The sequence below is a fragment of the Dendrobates tinctorius genome, unplaced genomic scaffold (genome assembly GCF_039654945.1).
Source record: "Dendrobates tinctorius isolate UK_male_01 unplaced genomic scaffold, ASM3965494v1 ptg000008l, whole genome shotgun sequence".
NCBI classification, from domain to species: Eukaryota; Metazoa; Chordata; class Amphibia; order Anura; family Dendrobatidae; genus Dendrobates; species Dendrobates tinctorius.
In genome coordinates this window covers 7,525,681-7,544,547 of record NW_027361676.1, presented here as the reverse complement: position 1 = coordinate 7,544,547, position 18,867 = coordinate 7,525,681, and positions in this window count along the sequence as shown.

Below are 18,867 nucleotides of genomic sequence, written 5' to 3'. Positions count from 1 at the left end.
ATTTATGGTACCCAGGGTTCGAAGGAGTCTCCTCTCCTCCGGACCCTGGCTACCATCCGCACATTAGGCCGCGACCAATCAGCGACGCGGGTGGCTGCACTGCTCCTGTCACTGATTGGTCGCGGCAGTTAGGCTGCGACCAATCATCGACGCGGGATTTCCGTTACAGACAGACAGACAGACAGAATTAGACGATTATATATATAGATTACAGTTGACGTTGCTTTAACATAACATTTGAAATTAACTTAATAACATAGTAATAACATAGTAACATAGTTTGCAAGGCCGAAAAAAGACATTTGTGCATCTAGTTCAGCCTATAATCCGTCAGAATAAATCCCCAGATCTACATCCTTCTAAAGTACCTAATCACTGTAAGATACAATATTGTTACGCTCCAGGAAGACATCCAGGCCTCTCTTGAACCCCTCGACTGAGTTTGTCTTCACTACCTCCTCAGGCAAGAAATTGCAGATTCTCACTGCCCTAACAGTAAAGAAGCCTCTTCTATGTTGGTGGAAAAACTTTCTCTCCTCCAGATGCAGAGAATGCCCCCGTGTGACCGTCACAAACATACCGCTTAGTGATATATAACAACATTACAATATATTTAGTATATTTAAACAATTTTTAACCCATTCCCCACCCCTTCTTTGAACTCCCTTGGTATACATCTACAAGACAGCATATACAACCTCCTGACCCTGGGAACACGTTTACCTCTATAATAACGGAAACCATTGCTCAGCCAATCACAAATATATTAAAGATCACATCCGAAGCTAGTGGCTCTGAAACTACTGTTGGACATTTAAGCCACTCATTGTTTATCAAATTTATTTACAGTACCTCTTTTAATGTTCACTTTCTTTTCCATGTGAATTGTGGTGTTCTCCAAACAATCTCTTCAAGTCAATGGAGGTTGACTATCTAATCAATGTTTTGCAGTAGCCTTCTATGGTTTAAAATGTTTGCAATAGCTAATTGTCGTGGTGCATCACTTCCCGTGACCCCCAATATTCTCAAAAAAATAAATGATGCACACTCTGCTGTTTTGGAGGTTCAGGCTGAAAGTGGACAATGTCCAATGCAGTAGGCAAGAGAAGGAACCGCTGTACTTAATAAACTATGGAAAATTGCAAGAAGTATCTGTGTTTACTATATGTACAGGAAAAATCACCACAGAAAAACGACAATCAGTGGAAACAGGGTAACGTTTCGACCCTATCCGGGTCTTTGTCAAATCACACTGCAATACAAATACATAAAGAATTAATGTGGTGTACATATATACACGTGAAAATAAAACAAGCATAACAATCTGTTAGTAGTAATTGGCCCTATGTACCATATTGAATAACCTATAAATATAATGCATTCTCGCAGCCAGTTAACCTTTCAGAGATTGTTTTTGCAATGTATGGGTTAACATAGAGACAGGGAAGATTTGGGACCTGAGACTTTGGAGATAGGGATATAAACAGTACCCATAGTTAAGGGCCTTTCACACATAGCGAGATCGCTAAAGCCTCACCGATTTTGTGACGCAACAGCGACATTGCTAGTGATCTCGCTTTGTGTGACACGTACCTGCAACCAGCCCCCCCCCCGCTGGATATCGCTGATCGCGCTCTAATGTCCTGGGCCATTTTTCCGTCGCTAGCGTCCCGCTGGCGCCGACTAGCGACGCTTGGACGCAGGTGGAAGTCATCATCGCTGCGGTGTGAAAGGTAACAGCGACCGCTGACGGATCTCATCGCTGCTGTGTCGCTGGTGAGATCTGTCTGTTTGGCAGCTCACTAGCGACCATTTAGCGATGCACCAGCGATCCTGACCAGGTCGTATCGTCGGGATCGCTGGTGCATCGCTACATGTAACGGGACCCTTACAAGTGAATGGAGTGATCATGCTGGAGAGTGTGGGGTAGGGTAGGATGAGTACTGATATTAGGAATAGAGGAAGTTTATCCATGCAAATTGAGAGAAGTCCCCTCCCCCCGGGGCTGTGGGAAAATGAGTATAGCACAATCACATTAAAAGATAATCCAGCAGGGGCAAGGGGATCAAAAAGCTTCTTACTGACCTCTTCCATGGATGTGTGCCTTATGTGGTGTGTCACTGACGTCTGTGGTGATGTGCATGAGCATTGGTGGCAGTGTGATTTAAATACCCTGTAGGGTACTTGTTCTGGTGTACGAATACTGGAAATGGGAGGGCGGGCGGTGAGCTCATGCGACGTAGTAAGGCAGGCCAGAGTGAGGCTTGGAGTGCAGGAGCAGCTTGCACAGTAATGACCGTGTTGTAGGAGGGTGGGTGCTGAGTCTGCGCAATGTAGAAAGGGGAGCAGGAGCAAGGCTTGGAGCGCTGGTGTCGTGGGTGCGTGCGCAGTACTGTCCAAGTAGCAAGTGGGTGTAAGCGCGGTTGAGGCCGGTCTGGAAGGAGGTTAAAATGTGTGGTACAGTATCTAGCGCCTGCGCAGTAAATGGTCCTCAGGGCGGACAGTGCGGCTAAAGAATAGATCCTGGGTTTTAAAGCTGTATGGACAATATAGGCAAGTATGTCCTGGAAAAACAACAAATTATGTAACTTTTCCCCTAGTTTCATTAACATTGATAACCTTAAGCCAAAATGGATTGTTTCCAAATCAGGATGTGTCTATTTTGCATGGAACCCACCTGTACATGAAATTGAAGAGAATAGTGATCTTGGTGCATACTCAATATTATGTAAGAACAGGACCATCTGGTCATTGCACAGAATCATATCTATCCGTGACAGTGATTTGTACATTGAGGATACACAAATACGCCCTTAAATTAGGAGCATTTTCCCTTCAAATATCTACCAGTTCCACTTCTTGACCAAAATATCAAAGACCAATTGACCAAAAGATGACAATCTATTCCCCCACCACCCTGGAATATCTATCCCTAGGTTACTAATGTTATTAAAGAGAACCTGTCAGCAGGATTGTGCAGAGTAACCTACAGACAGTGTCAGGTCTGCGCCTGTGCAGTAGCATCTATCGGATCGCCAGTAGATGCTACAGTGCTGGCGCCATTTTGAGAGAAAATATATTTTTTCTGAATACATGTATGTCACCAACTAAAATAATTACTTGAATATTATAGATGTGATCATGCTACAGCGCAGGCGCTGCTGCCCGGCGCCTGCCTGCTGATTGTGAATTTTTTTTTTCAAAACATATTCAGTATGTAAAAAAGGGAGCAAGACAATGAGGGATCAGTGACCTGTCATAAGCCATACAGATGAATACCTTATTAGAGTACCACATGAAGCTCCCCACAGGCCGCCCCGGATCACGATAATCTCATTGACTGAAAACTACAAATAAAGATTAACCGACCACCTCAAGACGGATTTAATCAACCAAGTTATTTTAATCGGTATAATAGTGCCAGCCTGACACTGTCTGTAGGTTACTATGCACAATCCTGCTGACAGGTTCCCTTTAAAATCCTCTATAATTATAGTGAGCCTATCCGGCTACCCTGTGAGATTCTCTAATACTTTCTTTACAAGGATATTTGAAAAAGGAGGAGGAAGGTATATTACTCCTGTAATGCATTTGAAATGTAATAATTTGCAATGAGCCCCAACAAATCTACCTTGATCATCCCTAAATGAATCCAGACGGATAAAGAGAATATTCCTGTGCATCAAAAAGCTGACCCTGCTCACATAGTTAGAATAAACTGATAGGAGGTTAAAAACTATCCAAGATCTATGAAGCAGCTTAATTGACTCCTTGGTTAACCCTTTCACACCAGAGCCTGTTTTTGCCTTCGTGACCGGGCCAATTTTTTAATTCTGACCAGTGTCTCTTTATGAGGTCATAACTCTAAAACGCTTCAACGGATCCTGATGATTCTGAGATTGTTTTCTCGGGACATATTGTACTTCATGGTAGTAGTAAAAATTTATTTGATATAACTTGCATTTATTTGTTTAAAAAAATTGAAATTTTGCCAAAATTTTGCAATTTTCAAACTTTTAATTTTTATGCCGTTAAATAAGAGAAATATGTCACACAAAATACAGTAGTTAATAACTAACATTTCCCACATGTCTACTTTACATCTGCACAATTTTGGAATCAAATTTTTTTTTTTTTAGGAAGTTATAAGGGTTAAACGTTGACCAGCGATTTCTCATTTTTACAACAAAATGTACAAAACCATTTTTAGAATGACCACCTGACATTTGAAATGAGTTTGGGGGGTCAATATGACAGAAAATACCCAAAAGTGACACCATTCTAAAACTGCACCCCTCAAGGTACTCCAAACCACATTCAAGAAGTTTATTAACCCTTCAGGTGCTTCACATGAATGAATGGAATGTGAAAAATAAACATTTAACTTTTTTTTCCACAAACATTTTACTTAAGAACCAAATTTTTTTTATTTTCACAAGTGTAAAAAGAGAAAATGAACCACAAATTTTTTTGTGCAATTTCTCCCGAATATGCGGATACCCCATATGTGGGGATAAACCACTTTTTGGGCACACAACAGAGCTCAGAAGGGAAGGAGAGCGGTTTGACTTTTTCAATGCAGAATTGGCTGGAATTGAGATCGGACACCATGTCGCTTTTGGAGAGCCCCAGATGTGCCTAAGCAGTGGAAACCCCCCACAAGTGACACCATTTTGGAAAGTAGACCACTCAAAGACCTTATCTAGATGTGTGGTGAGCACTTTGAACCCCCAAGTGCTTCACAAAAGTTTATAACGTAGAGCAGTGAAAATAAAAAATAATTTTTTCCACAAAAATGATATTTAGCCTCCAAATTTTTATTTTCTCAAGAGTATCACGAGAAATTAGACCCCCAAAGTTGTTGTGCAATTTGTCCTGGGTATGCCGATACCCCATATGTGGGGGTAAACCACTGCTTGTGCGCACGGCAGAGCTCAGAAAGGAAGGAGCGCCGTTTGACTTTTTCAATGTAGAATTGGCTGGAATGGAGATCACGTTTGGAGAACCTCCCACAAGTGACCCCATTTTGGAAACTAGACCACCCAAGGAACATATCTAGATGTGTTATGAGCACTTTGAACCCCCAAGTGTTTCACTAAAGTTTATAATGTAGAGCTGTGAAAATAAAAACATTTTTTTCACAAAAATGATCTTTTAGCCCCCAATTTTTTATTTTCACAAGGGTAACAGGAGAAATTGGACCCCAAAAGTTGTCCAATTTGTCCTGAGTATGCTGGTATGCCATATGTGGGAGAAAACTACTGTTTGGGCACATGGTGGGGCTCGAAAGGGAAGTAGTGACGTTCTGGAATGCAGACTTTGATGGAATGGTCTGCGGGCATCATGGCGCGTTTGCAGAGCCCCTGATGTGCCTAAACAGTGGACCCCCCCAATTCTAATTCCAACCCTAACCCCAACACACCTCTAACCCTAATCCCAACCACAACCCTAGCACCAATACACCCCTAACCTTAATCCCAGACATAACCACAACACAACCCTAACCCTAGCCCCAATTCTTACTGTAATTTTAGACTCAACCCTAACCCTAACTTTAGCCTCCAACCCCAACCCTAACTTTAGCCTAAAAATGATCCTAACTTTAGCCTAACAATAACCCTAACTTTAGCCTAACCCAAACTTTAGCCTAATAACCCTAACTTTAGCCTTACAGTAACCCTAATAGTAACCCTAACCCCCAACAGTAACTCTAACTTTAGCCTAACAGTAAAACTAACCCTAACAGTAACCCCAACCCTAACTTTAGCCTAACCCTAACAGTAACCCTAACTATAGCACTAACCCTAACAGTAACCCTTACTATAGCACTAACCCTAACAGTAACCCTAACAGTAGCACTAAACAGTAACCCTAACTATAGCACTAACCCTAACAGTAACCCTAACTATAAAACTAACCCTAACTATAGCACTAATAGTAACCCTAACTATAGCACTAACCCTAACAGTATCCCTAACTATAGCACTAACTCTAACAGTCAGGGCTGTGGAGTTGGTAAGCCAAACCTGCGACTCCGACTCCTACTTCTCAATTTCCCTTACACCGACTCCACGACTCCGACTCAAACATATATTGCTTATATTTAAAGGGAAGGTGCCATCCCCCAAAAAAATTTTCAGCAATTGAAAAAATGTAAAGAATTAATGTTTACATTTTCTTAAAAAATATCATTTGTTTTTAATTTTGTAAAATATGAAAAATAATTTTAAAAAGTTTGGCATTTCCACTTGTTAGCACTAGGGGGAGCAGATACTGAAATTTGGCACAAAAACCTAGTGTACAACTAGCTCACATTACTGTCCTGCAGTAATTATGGGCATACAGTGTCCATGATGTTTGATTTTGATATATGATCATGCCCTAAAATGGACACTGTATGGGCGGAATCTGCTGACATGGGTGTGGTGTCACTCCTCTCCTCCCCTTCTGGGTGTTTGCTAAGGGAAAAGAGAGGATGACATCTAGGAACACAATGAGCAGCCATTTTGATGGGGCCTGCAAAGTTACTGACTGTCTTTTCATGTAAAGTCTGGATCAGAACAGGTCACCAATCAGCAGAAATGTGTCCTGGATTTCTGTGGAGCAGACAAGCAGACGGTCCATCCATGTGTATAAAACACAGCGCTCTATGTACAATCCCTGGCACCGAACAGGCTGCCCCAGCAGCACAGAGTATTTCAGGAGAGCAGTGTGCTGGTCTATGGGGGGCACAGAGAGATATATGGTGGAGGGAGCAGGGTGACAGCAGCACAGAGTATTTCAGGAGAGCAGTGTGCTGGTCTATGGGGGGCACACAGAGATATAGTAGAGGGAGCAGAGTGACAGCAGCACACAGTATTTCAGGAGAGCAGTGCGCTGGGCTATGGGGGGCACAGAGGGTGATGTATGGGGGAGGAGCAGGGTGACAGCAGCACAGAGTATTTCAGGAGAGCAGTGCGCTGGTCTATGGGGGGCACAGAGGGAGATATATGGGGAGGAGCAGGGAGACAGCAGCACAGAAATCCAGGAAACATTTCTGCTGATTGATGGCCTGTTCTGATCCAGACTTTGCATGCAAAGACCCCATTCCCCTCCTCAGATTCTGTCCTGGCGATGTGTGAAAGCGAGGCGACAGGCGCAGTCCGGGGTGACGCTGGGAAGCAGGCTGGGGGGGAATGGAGCCATACAGTAACGATAAAAATGAGACCCCTCTCTTCAGCTGCCTCCCCAGCCCTCCCCTGACTGCACCTATTACCCCTGACCCGTGTGCAGGTGCTCAGCCAGAACCACCCTAGAATGGGTCCCCTTTTAGCAGATAATACTGCCATAGTGTTCTCACATAATACCGCCATATAGTTCACACATAATGCCACCATATAGATCATACACAATACCACCATGTAGATCACACCTAAAACCAGCAAGGTGACAGCAGCACAGAGTATTTCAGGAGAGCAGTATCACACGGCAGAGAATTAGATACACGGCTCAGCAGACAGTATCACACAGGAGAGGATTAGATACACGGTTCAGCAGTCAGTATCACACAGGAGAGGATTAGATACTCGGCTCAGCAGACAGTATCACAGGAGAGGATTAGATACACGGCTCAGCAGTCCGTATCACAGGAGAGGATTAGATACACGGTTCAGCAGTCAGTATCACACAGGAGAGGATTAGATACACGGTTCAGCAGTCAGTATCACACAGGAGAGGATTAGATACACGGCTCAGCAGACAGTATCACACAGGAGAGGATTAGATACACGGTTCAGCAGTCAGTATCACACAGGAGAGGATTAGATACACGGTTCAGCAGTCAGTATCACACAGGAGAGGATTAGATACACGGTTCAGCAGTCAGTATCACACAGGAGAGGATTAGATACACGGCTCAGCAGTCAGTATCACACAGGAGAGGATTAGATACACGGCTCAGCAGACAGTATCACACAGGAGAGGATTAGATACACGGCTGAGCAGACAGTATCACACAGGAGAGGATTAGATACACGGCTCAGCAGGCAGTATCACACAGGAGAGGATTAGATACACGGCTCAGCAGGCAGTATCACACAGGAGAGGATTAGATACACGGCTCAGCAGGAAGTATCACAGGAGACAGTATTACAGATATGCCCACACTGGTGAAACTTCCAGCCCCCCCAATTATACACTAGACTATGGGCTGTATATGTCACTGTCCTCAGACAGCCATAAAAGCTCTCATAAAAGCAAAGATGTCAGATTACCGGAGCTCACTGGGGCTGTATGTGTGAGGAGGCGGAGACAGAGCAGGAGGACAGTGGAGCTGGAGCAGGAAGCACGGTGCAGAAATTGGAGCTCAGCAGATAGCACTGAGCTACAGTAAAATGGCGCCCAGCCACACCTACAGCAGTGAGTGGTGCAGCCCACAGGGGCGTGCCCAGTTCACTGCTAATGAGGCTGCATGGTGGGGTCGGGAGCCGACGCAGTCTCCTATGTCCAGGGATGGCCATATTTGCAGATTGTATGAGTCCTCCACAGATCTGCAAATCAAGATGGCAGCGCCCAGTGGCTACATTAAAACATTATTACAAACAAACCATAAATCCTAGTTAGTACAACATTTGCTGAAACAACATATTTTGTTACTTACTCTTTTTTGCAAATTATATAAAATTGCGGCACCTTCCCTTTAAGTGAAAAATTTATTGTAGTACAATGTGAACATCACACATTTAATCATTTTTATGATACAATAATCAAGATAATTAGAACATAATATATATTTATTGGAATGCAACTTTAGAACACAAAAACTGTAATAAATTGTGAATATGTAATACACTATGTAATAAAGTGACAAAAAAAGTTTTCAACAAAAACATACTAAATAACATTTGCGCAGTCTATGAATTTGTTCTAAGAAATAGATGACCTCAAATCTAACCCAATAATTTTAAGGCTAGAGAACAACCTCTCTACACTAACTTGGGTTGGAGGCAAAGCCGTAACCACATGGGCAACATCTCTAACAATTTCCAGGTATGAAGGAATTGCCTCATGCACAGTCAGTTTTGATGAACGGTTTAATTTTTCTATTTCTTTGAGAGCAAGTGAAACATTTTGCTGAAATATGGTCAGTCTGCTTGCTATAGTAACATGGTAACATAGTTATGGTTGAAGGAAGACTTTAAGTCCATCTAGTTCAACCCATATCCTGTCCTAACCTGCCCTAACATGTTGATCCAGAGGAAGGCAAAAAAAAACCCATGTGGCAAACAGTAAGCTTCACATTGGGGAAAAAATTCCTTCCCGACTCCACATATGGCAATTAGACTAGCTCCCTGGATCAACAACATCAATATTAAGGGAACTAGTGTATATACCCAGCAATATTATACTTTTCAAGAAAGGCATCCAGTCCCTTAAATTTTAGTAGGGAATCACTCATTACAACATCATATGCCAGAGAGTTCCATAGTCTCACTGCTCTTACAGTAAAGAATCCGCGTCTCTGAGTATGCTTAAACCTTCTTTCCTCCAGACGTAGAGGATGCCCCCTTGTCCCCGTCACAGGTCTAAGAGTAAAAAGATCATTAGAAAGGTCTTTGTACTGTCCCCGCATATATTTATACATTGTAATAAGATCACCCCTAAGCATTCGATTCTCCAAACTAAATAACCCCAAGTGTAATAACCTGTCTTGGTATTGCAGACCCCCTAGTTCCCTAATAACCTTGGTCGCTCTTCTCTGCACCTGCTCCAGTTCAGCTATGTCTTTCTTATACACCGGAGACCAGAACTTTACACAGTATTCTAAGTGTGGTCGCACTAGTGACTTATATAGAGGTAAAATTATGTTCTCCTCATGAGCATCTATGCCTCTTTTAATGCATCCCATTATTTTATATGCCTTTGCAGCAGCTGCCTGACACTGGCCACTAAATGTGACTTTGTCGTCCACCCATACACCCAGGTCTTTTTCATTGACAGTTTTGCCCAGTGTTTTACAATTAAGCACAGAATTATACATCTTTTTCGTTCTACCCAAGTGCATGACCTTACATTTATCCCCATTAAAGCTCATTTGCCATTTATCAGCCCAAGTTTCTAGTTTACATAAATCCTCCTGTAATATAAAATTGTCCTCCTCTGTATTGATTACCCTGCAGAGTTTAGCGTCATCTGCAAATATTGAAATTCTACTCTCTATGCCCCCTGCAAGGTCATTAATAAATTTGTTAAAAAGAAGCTGGCCCAAAACTGACCCCTGTGGTACCCCACTACTAACCGTGACCCAGTCCGAGTGTGCTCCATTAATAACCACCCTTTGTTTCCTATCCCTGAGCCAGCTCTTAACCCACCTACACATATTTTCCCCATCCCCATTGTTCTCATTTTATGTATCAACTTTTTGTGTGGCACCGTATCAAAAGCTTTTGAAAAGTCCATGTACACCACGTCCACTGCATTCCCTTGGTCCAGTCCGGAACTTATCTCTTCATAAAAGCTTATCAGATTAGTCTGACAGGAATGGTCCATTGTAAACCCATGTTGATATTGGGTCATGAGGTTATTCTACTCCAGTATAGTATCTCTTAGAAAACCCTCCAGGCTTTTACCCACAGTTGAGGTTAAACTTACTGGCCTATAATTTCCGAGTTCAGTTTTGTCCCCTTTTTGAATATTGGCACCATATTTGCTATACGCCAGTCCTGTGGTACAGACCCTGTTATTATGGAATCTTTAAAGATTAAAAATAATGGTCTATCTATGACTGTGCTTAATTCCTGCAGTACTCGGGGGTGTATCCCATCTGGGCCCGGGGATTTGTCAATTTTAGTGATTTTTAGACGCCGCCGTACTTCCTGCTGGGTTAAGCAGGTGACATTTAATGGAGAATTTTTATCCCTGATCATGTTATCTGTCATGGGATTTTCTTGTGTAAATACTGTTGAAAAAAAGTCATTTAGCATATTGGCTTTTTCCCCATCCTCATCCACCATTTCACCCAGACTATTTTTAAGGGGACCAACACTATCATTTTTTAGTTTCTTACTATTTATGTAGTTAAAGAATATTTTGGGATTATTTTTACTTTCTCTGGCAATGAGTCTCTCTGTCTCAATCTTTGCTGTCTTGATTTGCTTTTTACAGAATTTATTTAATCTTCTGTATTTAGTTAATGCCTCATCACTACCTACTTGTTTTAATTCTCTAAATGCTTTATTTTTATCTCTTATTGCGCCCCTTACAGCTCTATTTAGCCATAGTGGTTTTCTCCTATTTCTCGCATGTTTATTCCCATACGGTATATATTGTGCACAGGTCCTATTCAGGATGCTAATAAACGTCTCCCATTTTCTTTGTGCATTTTTATGTCTCATGATATCGTCCCAGTTAATTGCACCAAGATCATCTCTCATCCGTTGGAAATTTGCTTTCCTGAAGTTTAGTGTCCTTGTAACCCCTCTACTACACATCTTATTAGAGGATACCTGAAAACTTATTAATTTGTGATCACTATTACCCAAGTGACCCCCAACCCTTACATTTGATATGCGGTCTGCCCTGTTGGTTAATATTAGGTCTAACAGTGCCCCCCTTCTTGTTGGGTCCTCAACTAGTTGTGAAAGGTAATTGTCTCTCATAGTTGTCAAAAACCTATTACCTTTGCTGGAACTGCAGGTTTCGGTTCCCCAATGTATTTCAGGGTAGTTGAAGTCCCCCACTTCTCCTTGACTCGCAGCTTCATCTATTTGCTTTATGAGGATATTCTCTGTAGCTTCCATTATTTTTGGAGACTTATTATTATTATTATTATTATTTATTGTTATAGCGCCATTTATTCCATGGCGCTTTACATGTGAGGGGGGTATACATAAAAACAAGTACAATAATCTTAAACAATACAAGTCATAACTGGTACAGGAGGAGAGAGGACCCTGCCCGCGAGGGCTCACAATCTTCAAGGGATGGGTGATAATACAGTCTTATAGTCAGACTTATAACAAACCCCTATCAGTAATTTATTATTTTTCCCCCCTCCCCTTATCTCTACCCACAGGGACTCTACATTTTCATTAGATTCATATATATTATCACGAAGGATGGGTTTTAAGGATGATTTTACATATAAACACACGCCTCCCCCTCGCTTATTTGTTCTGTCATTTCTGAACAGACTATAGCCCTGTAAATTAACCGCCCAGTCATGGCTCTCATCCAGCCATGTCTCAGATATCCCCACCATGTCATAATTATGTTCCAACAACATTAACTCCAATTCCTTCATTTTGTTGGCGAGGCTTCTGGCATTAGTATACATGCACTTTATGTATCTCTCTGTACCTCTATTCTTTCTTAAATTATTAACTGTTCTAACCCCACCCCCCATGCCACCCCCAATTTCATTATTTGCACCCAGGTCTCTATCTGCACTGTCTTCCCCTCCTATAAAAGGAATACCCTCCCCCCCGTCCCTAGTTTAAACACTCCTCCAACCTTCTAGCCATTTTCTCCCCCAGCACAGCTGCACCCTCCCCATTGAGGTGCAGCCCGTCCCTAGCGTAGAACCTGTAGCCAACTGAGAAGTCGGCCCAGTTCTGAAGGAACCCAAACCCCTCCTTCCTTCACCAATTCCTGAGCCACTTATTAACCTCCCTAATCTCCCGTTGCCTCTCTGGCGTGGCACGTGGTACAGGAAGTATTTCCAAAAATACCACCTTGGAGGTCCTTGCTTTAAGCTTACAGCCTAATTCCCTGAAATCATCTTTAAGGACCTTCCACCTACCTCTAACTTTGTGATTTGTGCCAATGTGCACCATGACCGCTGGATCCTCACCAGCCCCTCCCAGTAATCTGTCAACCCGATAAGCGATGTGTCGGACTCGAGCGCCAGGTAGGCAGCACACCGTTCGAAGATCCCTGTCTTTGTGACAGATTGCCCTATCTGTTCCCCTAATAATTGAGTCCTCCACTACCAGAACCTGTCTGGCCTGCCCTGCTCTCCTATTTCCCCCCTTACTGGAGCAGACACTCCTCCGGCTTTCAGAGGACATGCCTTGCTGCAGCAGTGCTACTTCTGCACTAACACTCCCCTCATCTGCCAACTTAGCAAACTTATTGGGGTGTGCTAGATCAGGACTAGCCTCCCTGGTGCTGTTCCCTCTACCCCGCCTTCTAAATGTCACCCAGCTAGCTGCTTCATTGTCCTGCAGCTCCAACCTAGCATCCCCCCCTCATCTATCCCATTGAGCGTCTGCTCAGTGAACAGAAGACTCCTTTCCATATTGTCTATGGATCTCAGTGTTGCCAGCTGCACATTTAGATCCAGTATCTGGGCTTCCAAATGCACAACGTGCTCACATCTCGCACAGGAGTATGCAACCTCAACCAGCTGTTCAAGGATTTCATGCATGCGGCAAGACGTGCACTGGATGGCATTGGCAATAGTGGAACACATCCTAATGGGGATTTCACCAGACAATAAGGTAAGCAAAAATATATAAAAAGTATTAATAAAATATAACAATTCAGTAATACCTCCCTTGGAAACTCCCTGAATCCAAAGTCACTGAATCTCAAGTCACACACTTACTACAGTTCGCACTTACGCTCAGGTCGCACTCAGCTCGTTCACACTCGCTCAGGCAGAAGATTTAAAAGATTTTTTTTTTTCCCTTTTACCAGTACACCACCCTGCTGCTCAATGCACTTCAAAAAGGGAGACGGAGTGAAATCTTTTTCCTTGCGGCAACGCTTTGCCTGCTCCATGTCATTAAAATACTTATCAAAATCAAACTCCTCATCTGATGAGGATGAAGATATGGCAGCAGTAGCACTGTCAGGACCCGAGTCCTCTTGCGCCTGGCAGTCGTCCTGTAGGCCACTCATCCTAACTGCTACCTCAGTCAGAGCTTCTTTTCCTTTAGTAAGCTGTTGATCATCAAGCAGTATACGATGACTCGGGTCCACATAAACAGCTGCCAGAAAATTTTTTATTTAACATCAGTGTCTCTCCGTTTTATTAAAGCAGAAATGCCATCTGCGATTAAACCTCATTGGGACAGGCAAAATAGCAAGTTCTTCCACTCCCTTATGAAAATACCAGGAGTTAAATCCTCAACTTGTAATTTTTTAGTTACGGTAAATGGGTGATTAAGCAATTCCCTCAATTCAGCCACCAGTGTCCATTGACCTTCATTTAGAGTTACTTGAGGGTTCGCCGTATCTATAAGAAACGGTTTCAGTTCAAGCAGTCGTTCAATCATTAAATAAGTGCTGCCCCACCAAGTGGCTTGATCGACAATTGCCCCTTTCCCAGCACGTTTCTTGAAGATGGAATCAATTTTAGGGGTTCTGACGGCAATAACCAATTTCCTCACTTTTCCAATCAGATTTCCAGCATGTCCCTCTTGCAGACTCTCTCTTATTGCTAGCTGCAGCGTGTGCAAAACTTTCTCACTTTCTCCAGCTCGGGGCCCAGGAATCGGATCCTGTGCAGAGCAGGCACCCCTCCCCCTCCTCTCTCTGGTGAAGACGGCAGAAGACAGGACAGGAGGGGAGATTGCCCCCTGCAGTCTGGAGCTGGTGCAGGATGGGAGCACTGTAGCATACAAGTGAGTTTTGATAGGTGCGTGCCCCTGCTTCTAGGGGGGGCAGCTGTCCCTCACTGGCTACGGCCATGATTCACACACAGCGTTTTGCGGATCCGTTTTTTGCAGTAAAATGTAGTGACTCTGGGCTTCCCAGCAAAGTTTCAAGATATGACATTCAGACACGTTGTTTTGTGAGGATCCGTTTTTGGGCTGAATGAGCATGTCAGTTTGTGTGGCATTTTTCTAATCTGCTTTTGCTATTGAAAACATTATCTATGAGCTTAAAAACTTTTCAGGTGATGCGGTTTTTTAAAAAGCTGATCTGCTTTTGCAGCTGAAAAACGTATCCTCAAAAAAACGCAGAAAAAACGCGGTGTGTGAATGTAGCCTTAGATCAGGAATAGAACAGCCATTTATAGGGCATTTCATAACTTTCCCAAATTCCTATGAAAAAATATTCAGCACATTCTGCATAGAACTACTGTACCCAATTTATTATATATTTTAGGAGTCGGTCCTTTTTATACCGACTCCGGCTCCACCAAAATGAGCACCGACTCCATGACTCCGACTCAACAGCCCTGCTAACAGTAACCCTAACTATAGCACTAACCCTAAACCTAAGTATATCACTAGCCCTATACTGCCGTATCTGCTTTTTCTTACTTTCTGACAAGATCGCTGACTGGCACAGCTGTTGCCAGCAGCACTTGTCACACTGTTTATCCTCTGATCTCTCACTGACAGGAGATCAGAGGAGAAACAGTGTTGCTATGAGGCAGACCGCTGGGAAAGTTTGTTGCTACAACAAACTTTCCCAGTGATCTCTCTCATTGGCTGCTGTGACTCTGACGTCATCAGGACCTGAACCAATCAGGTCTCGATGAGGTCGGAGGTCACAGGAAGCGTTGTGCGCCAGGATCCCCTCATTATAAAGTACTTGGGGGTCCCGGTGGGCACAAAACCGCCGACCATAGACATACGTTGGCGCTGCACAAAGCCCAGTGGTCGGGAAGCAGTTAAAGGGAACTCGTCAGCAGGATTGTGCGCAGTAAACTACAAACAGTATCAGGTTGGCGGCATTATACTGATTAAAGTGATACCTTGGTTGCTGAAATACATCTTGTGGTTGTTTAATCTTTATTTTCAGTTTTCTCTTAATGATATGTTCGTGCTCCGAGGCGGCCTGTGGGCGGGGGTCTTCATGTGGTGCTCTGATTAGTTATTCATAATGCAGACTGCTGACAGGTCACTGATCCCTCACTGACCCGCCACCTGGTTTATATAATGAATATTATATATACATATAATATGCCCGTGGCATGTGCGTTGCAGCATAATCGCATATGTACTGTGTATATAATTAATGTTTCAGGTTATCCTGATATTCCCCCCCAAAAAAAATCAATTTGAAATTGGCACCTGTGCAGTAGCAGCTATCGTTGTTTATAGAGGTGATCCTATAGCTGCTACTGTGCATGCGTCGGCAGCACCATCTTGCTAGTGAAAAAAAAAAATTTCCGCATCTAAGATGGAGCTGCCTGCGCATTAGCATCTATCGGATCATCTCTATATACACCGTTAGTTACTACTGAGCCTGCGCCATTTTCTAATGGATTTTTTTTCTTTAATATCAGGATAACCTCAGCCATAATAATTATATAACAAAAACTTGATTCCAGCTCACCCAGTTGCTCTATGCTCATCCACCTGGGGCTCAGACACCGGCTTCGCCCTGGCCTCACATAAAGGATAATAGAAAAAATTGGAGTCTGGCTCAACAGGACTGGATTTTTCTTTAGTTAGTAAGACTGCTTAGTGCAGTCAAAACGTGTCAACTGGGTCATGTCATCCATGAAAATTTTCTTTTGTACGCACTATATTTTCTTTTGAAAAAGAAAAGAAAATTCCAGTCCTGTTGAGCCGGACTCCAAATTTTTCTATTATCCATAATAATTATATGCACATTACAAATGCGATTATACTTCAGTTCAGGTGCCACCGCAGTTCAGGGCAGTTCAGTGAGGGATCGTTGACGTGTCAAAAGCCATACACATGAATAACTAATCAGAGTACCACATGATGAACATGAAAAATGCCAGGAGGAAACCCATGCCAGGAGGAAACCCACCTTTCGAACCCAGGACTCCAGTGCTGCAATGCTCCAGTGCTATCCACTGAGCCACCATGCTTCCCCCCCCCCTCCCCCAGGGGAATTGTATGTTCCAATCCTTATAATGCAGTATTTTGATCAAAACTGGTCGTGCAGGTCTGGTCCTGGTCTGGTGGGAACCCTGTCTGCTTTCTCTACTGCAAATAAGCGTGTTAGGGCATCTTTTCAAAGGTGTCCAGGAGCTCATTTAAGAAGCTATCTGGGTTCTTCCTTCCACTTTCTCCTGGACTTCCACCAGTCTATTGTTACATCTCTGGCGGTTTTCAAGATCCTCAGCCCTAGCCATTAGTTCCACCACTGCTTGTGTGCGATTTTGTATTTCTCTTTGGACTGGGGGAACTATTTCCCATCCCTCCACAGCTGTGTTACATTCCACACCTTTTTATACATCCAAACGGATTATGGAGATAGTCTCTTGAATACATCCTACTTGGCCTGCTAGAATCTCTCAGGTTGAGTTACACTTGCCCACAGCATTAAAGACATCCAACATGGAAGGAGAGTTACCCGGGGAAGATATCTCTTTTACGTTTTTCATACGGTTCACTTCCACTGAACTTCTAGACTCATGAGAACCCCCAACAGAAGGAGCCAAATCATATTCTTATTTCTCATCGGTTTCCCCAGCCAAAGCTGAATAGTGAGATCTGATGGGGGTTATACAGTATTAGGGGATTTCTGTTCCTTCCATGCTAGTTTTGAGGCCTGGGTGTGTAACCGCGGGCTTTGTGTAAACTGCTCTAATCTGGCAGCCAATTCCTCGTTTTCATGTACGAATGCTATACGTTTTCTCATGGATAGAATTTGTACCTATTTTTCTCGGGTCGGGTGGTCAATGCAAAATCATGGAGACAGGTTCTATATTGATCTGAGTGTCAAATTAAAATAGACAATGCAAGTCGGCCTTCTTGTTTGGTCCATTTTTTCACTTACTGATAGGATAAGTTGGAGAAACTTTCTTTTCTCATCAGTGGAAAAAAACTGGCAAAACTGTCCAAACTGATGAAAATCACTGATGAAACTTGAAGAAAAAATTGATGTCTGTATGAGCCATGAGGATACATTTATAAGTAAGTGCCACAAACTCATGTCCCAGACATGTCTTAATATAACGATTAAGGCTATGTTCACAGTAGGCATTTTTGCTGCAATTATTCTGCAACAAAACCTGATCTCTTGGCAAGAAAGAAGCTGCGTCCAAAAGGCAGGTTTTGCTGCATTTTTGGTACTTTTTATTTTACTGTAGTTTTTGTGCATTTTTTTCTTGCGGTTTTGTCATGCTACATTTGTCTTTTCTGCATGCTGATAAAGTTCGGTGCCCCCCCCAAAAAAAATCTCATACTATTTAATCAGGTTTTGGCACAAAAAAAGCTGCAATACCTGATACCTGCGGTTTTTGGTGCGAATTTTCAGCGTTTTTTCACCACCCATTACTTTCAATGAAAAAGCGCTGAAAAAACACTGAAAAAAATGACATGCTCTATTGTGCAAAAAAAACATGCAAAACACAAAATACTAATGACAAAAAAACAAGCTGTGTGCATTACATTTCTGAAATCTCATAGGCTTTGCTGGTACTGTAAGGCTAAGTGCACACGTAGCAGAAAATTTCTGCTTGAAAACCTGACTCCCTTCCCAGAAACCGCACCTATTTTTCCGCGGCGGTTTTTGCGTGTTTTTGATGCGTTTTTTTCCGCAGCGGTTTCAAAACGCATGGAAGAAGCCAAAACCGCAGAAAAATCCGCAAAATTAATGTGCATGCTGCGTTTTTTTACGGCGATGCGGTTTTTTTCACGGTTAAAAACGCATCAATGTGCACAAAAAGTGCAAAATGCATAGAAATGACTGGGAAGCTTATTTTTAGCTGTTTTATAGTGGTTTTATAGTGAAAACAGCGGTAAAAACCGCTAAAAAACGCTGTGTGTGAACACAGCCTTAAACGGAAAAGTTGCATTAAAAAATGCATGAAAAAAATGCATAGTGTGAACATAGCCTTAATATAAAACCACTTTAAGACTGAATCTTAATCCTCAGTTGCAGAGGGAATATATATATATATATATATTTTAAATATTTTATTTTTACAACTGAATGCTGCACAGACAAGAT